The sequence below is a fragment of the Cynocephalus volans genome, chromosome 3 (genome assembly GCF_027409185.1).
Source record: "Cynocephalus volans isolate mCynVol1 chromosome 3, mCynVol1.pri, whole genome shotgun sequence".
Taxonomy (NCBI): domain Eukaryota; kingdom Metazoa; phylum Chordata; class Mammalia; order Dermoptera; family Cynocephalidae; genus Cynocephalus; species Cynocephalus volans.
Window position 1 is genome coordinate 177,913,928 of NC_084462.1, and position 4,974 is coordinate 177,918,901.

At 45.7% G+C, this 4,974-nt stretch overlaps 1 non-coding gene across 1 annotated transcript; it reads right to left on the minus strand.

Moving 5' to 3' along the window:
* Positions 1–3,528: 3,528 nt before the first annotated feature.
* LOC134374351 (small nucleolar RNA SNORA72) lies at positions 3,529–3,660 on the minus strand. The gene has a single exon (XR_010023209.1). It is a non-coding gene; the product is annotated as a small nucleolar RNA SNORA72 (small nucleolar RNA).
* Between the last annotated feature and the right edge of the window lie 1,314 nt (positions 3,661–4,974).

Consider the following 4,974-nt stretch of genomic DNA (forward strand, 5'->3'; position numbering starts at 1 on the left):
CTGACAAGCTGTCATTAACATCCATGTGGAATTAAGACAGCGTGGGGCAAAGAAGAGCATACGCACAGGGTATTTGATTTGGGGATTATCGGGTTTCAATCAAGTGCTGCTTCCTCACCTATGATTGATTTTCCTCTATGTTTGAAGATGGAGATTTAAACTGAGGGAAGAGGACAGGCTCCCTTACTCTTTCCTGGGCTGTCTCAGCTGCGTCTCCCACCTCCCACCTCTCTCTGAGCTCTGCACCTGCAGCTTACCCTCTTTTCTTCTGGTGGCTGCCTGGGCTCTTCATACCCAGCAGTTCTGAACTGGGAGCTCTCACCTCCTGCGAGTTCTGTCCCCGATGGCTTGAGTCCCTGCAGAAGGCGCCCCCTTCACCAGGTGGCTGAACTCCTCCATCTCCTGTGTTGCCAGCATCCTAAAGACCCTATCTCTACACTTTTCTTGACTCTGCCCCTTTTCTCCATCCCCATGACTACTGTTCACTCTCTCATCATCTCCTTGCAGGACCTGGTCACCACCTCCTAGCAGGGCTTCCCTTCCCCAACAGAGTTCCTTTCGAAATCACCCTCCCCGTTATACGTATTCCACTGCAAAGGGAAAAGCTGACTCTGCCGCCCCTCCTTAGAGCTCTGCTAGGGTTACCCTGCACCTGGAGGAGAGGACCCAGTCCCATCCCTTAGCAAAACTTAGAAAGTACTTCTGGATCTTCCCCATGACTTTCTCTGTGTCCTGTCTTTCAACTCCTGCAGCACCAGAGAGCTTAGACTGCACACCAGGTGGGTTCGTACTCTTTAGCACCTTAATTTATTCATGTCCTTGATGACTCATAGCAGGTTTCAGCTCCTGCATAAAGTCTTTGCAGATCATCCCCTGCCCTACTACCCTGGTGGGGTTGGGTCGCATTTCCCCTGCAGCAAGAGCTCCCTGGCCCTCTGCACTACATTTTGGCACTCACCAAATCTTTCATAAAGTATCGGTTGTGTTTTTGATGACCCATCAGACTATGAGCTCCTTCTCAATCTCTCTACCTGACAAAGTTCCCAATGAATGTATAATTCATTCATTCCCTCTCTCAAGAACAGAACTGCACTCATAGCTGGAGAATCCCTCCCTATAGATTCTCAAAACTGGAGGGAAATTTCCGCACCGCCCATTCACAGGTGCAGAAACTGAGGCCCAGAGTGGGGAAAGCCCTTGTGCCAAGCCTGCACTGGCCCAGTCCCCAACACTGGCTGGGACCCCTCCTCTGGCAACAGTACTGCTGTCTTTCACTCCCTTCTCTGCTGGGACTGACCCTGGACCAACCAGAAGCAGCGCTCAGAAAATCCAGCTTACTGTGAGCGGCTTCATTTAAACTAAGAATCAACCTCAGATAAAGGCAGAAATCAGGTTTACTGGGCTTGTCACTGCAATCAGAGAATATATCCACAGGTTCCCAAGACCTTAGTTGTCAGTGACTTCTTGAGGCCAAGACACTAATTGGAAGTCTGGCTCAACTCTGAACTCCTCCCATTCCAGCATATTCGTAACAAATTCCAATTCTGTTACCTGTGTGGACCCCTCCTTGACTCACCCACTAGACTCTAGCATCCTGGAAGGCAGCCCTGGGGATCTCATTTGTCAACCTATCACCACCCCCTTCACCTCGAGTACAAAGCCAAGTATACAGTAGGTTCTCAGAAAATAGTGAATGAAAGAATTTAGTTCTGATTCTCAGAACAGGATGTCCCCGGCAGGCTAGTGCTTCCAACAGGCAGGACGTGCTATAACAGCTTGTGTGCCTGCTAGGGCTGTGCCTTTACATCCCTGTCCATTGTCACAGGAAGTGGCCGCTGTTACTGTTCCCATTTCAGAGATGAGGAGACTGAGGTTGAAGCAGGTTGTGCAACCCACCTAAGATCACCCAGCCATGTGCACCAGAGCAAGAATTGAAATCTTTGTCTGTTGGATTGCAAACCCTGAATTCTTGCCACCATGTGCTTACCATGCTCACATGTCAGGTTGCTTTCACACTGCCCACAAGATGTCCCTTCCAGGTGTGTGCTGGAGAACTGAGGCCACATTACCTGAATCCTCATGGGCTTATTCCTCTCAATCTATGATTTAAAAAAAAAGAAAAAAAAAAACCTGGAAGGCAAGAAAAGGACACACCTGAAACCAATGTGAGAGTCTCCCAAAAAGGCAAGATAGCCAGAAGCCAAGGGGTGGTGGCCCAAAACCCAGTGGGATTAATTAAGACACTTTCTTTTTGTTAATTAAGAAACTTTCTTTTTCTTTTATTCTTTTTTTTTTTTTCTCCTTTGTCATGGCTGCACTATTGGCTCGTGCTGTCTAAAGAGAAAATAGTTAATTGGTTTATTTAGCCAACTATAGATGTATTCAGTATTCTACTTCATTGTGTGAATTAAATTAAATAGTTTATTTACCCCCATGCAATCCATTCAGTTCATTTAATTTAATTTCATAGTTACAATATGGGGAACAAACTAACTAGATTTCTCCCTTTGGGATGGAAATGGGCAAATATTTTGGTTCTGAATTAACAAGCAGCAAAGCTGATATTTATAATAAATCATCCATTGTTAGCCATCCTGATAATTATTCCGTGAATGGTCTAAAACAGACATGGGCATGTAATAGACACATTGTTGGCTTTTACTGCAGTTTAGCTCTTTGTGTTAATAAACAATCTAGAACTGAAAACTCGAGGATGATTTTAGAGCAAATAGGTCTGTTGCACAGATGTGAATTGAGAACCTACTATGCGTCTGGCACTGTGAAATAGTTTCAAATGCATCATACCAACCCCTGCTTAAAACAAGTCCGCGTCTCCCACCTCCTACAAGAAGATGTCCAATCCCCTGAGAAAGGCTTGCAGGACCTCCCATTACCTGGCCTCACCAGCTTCCCACCCTCATCTCCTGCCCCTTGCTCTCTGCACCCCACTTGCCCTCCAACTTTCCTATAAACATCAGCAATGCTAACCTGCTTGCAGGGCATGAACAGGCCAAGCTGCCCCTAGATGGTGGGGCTTTGCTTCCTCTGTCCACTTCCCCCCCCTCTTCCTGGTGAACTCTGATTCATCATCCAAACTTCGGTTGAGTTTATACCCTGCTGTAGGCAGACTGCCTGAGACGTCACCAGCAGAGTTAATGCCATTCTCTTTAATAGGGTGACTGCATTGTCAAGGTCTGTTCAGCTTGGCAAGCCTCATACTCCAGTACAAATGGCCTTATTACCCACTGTAAGAGCACAGCTCTGGCCACGCCCTTCTCGGGGAATGAGTCTACCTCTCCCCACCATGCTTGCACTTGTAATTCCTAAAACAGGGCTGATAATAATACCTTCCTTCTATTGTTGTTTGTTTTGAAGATTAATAGAGGTTACAGTGTATAAAGGATGAAATGACAATGTATGTATTAGTAAACCTCCAATAAATATTAATTGTCACTATCTGTTTATATATCTCACTTCCTGCTAGTTGCTGGAGAATCAAGACTTCCCCCCCCACCCCCTCCCAACCTGGTTTATCACCAGCATTTATAAAACCAGACCTAGGGAAAGAACCAGCTCTAGGGACACATGCATGGTCTTAGTACAGTGAATGCTTAGCCTGTACTGATTATTACAAAATCATAACAGTGAGAATATTCTCAAGGACTTTGTCTTATTTTATCTTGGGATTCCCAGTGAATAGCACAGTGTGTTGAACAGAATTTTTTTCTTCCATACATGCATATTTCACGATTTATGAAGATCGTTAGAGAATTTCAGGTGACAATTAAGGCACATCCAGGCAAGGGGAAAGGAGAGGAGAAAAGGAACGAGAGCTTTGTTATTTGAGGGACACCAAAAATTGCAGACAAAAGCTCTCTGCTCGTCAATAGATTTTGGAATAGCACAACATGGAGGACTGGCCAGAAAATAGAGAAATCGGTTGATTTGGTGAATAAACAAAGCTTTTGAGCAGAAGAAGTACAAATTCCCACTGAAAAAAGTGCAGATCACTGGGTTTACACAATCTTTTAATCCCTAATCACCTATTAGAGATAAGTTCCTGAACAGTCCTTTTTGGAAAAGGAGCAGAATCCTAAGAAAGAGATAGGAGATTTTTGCTTTGAATCAGAGGAGCTGATAAAGTTTGGAGGTGTTGTCCCCCAAAAACTCATGTAGAAATCTGATCCCCAATGTGGCAGTGTTGGGAGCTGTTTGAGTCATGGGGGCAGATCCCTCATGAATGGATTAATGCTCTCCCTGGGGTTGGGGTAGTAAGTGAGTTCTCACTCTATTAGTTCCTGTGAGAGCTGGTTGTTTAAAAAGACCCTGGCACCTCCCCCCTCTCTCTCTCAGTCTTGCTTCCTCTCACCATGTCATATGCTTGTACCTGCCGCTTTCTGCCATGAGTAGAAGCAGCCTGAGTCCTGTGCCAGATACAGCTGTCCCAGAATAAGCCCAATAAACCTCTGTTCTTTATAAATTACCCAGTTTCAGGTATTCTTTTATAGCAACACAAAATGGGCTAATATTGGAGCACATCCAGAAAGAAAAGAAATTCAGAGTCTGAGAGATCCATGTTTGCATCTCAGCTCTGTCTGTTATAAGGTGTGTCACCTGGGATCCTTCACCACCTCCCCTGGGCTGAAGACCCGTCACCTGCAAAAGAGCGAAGACAGCACGGCATTGAAGGTGATGTCGGGAGAGGGTCTGAGAGGATGCAAGCGAGTAGGTGGAAGCGGACGAGGGCGCTCTCTTCCAATCCGGCCCACATGCACAAGGCTGTGCTACCCACACTCCAGGCCTTGTGCTTAGAGCTGCATATCAATTAGTCACAGGCCTTAAAGCTGAATGTAATTAATTCTATAATGTGCTGCCGCTCCTGCTACATTCCAGTAAAATCACATCATGAAATTGGGGCATGATGAAGGATTTCTGACATAGGGACGGCAGATCTGAGTCAACCTTCCATATGTC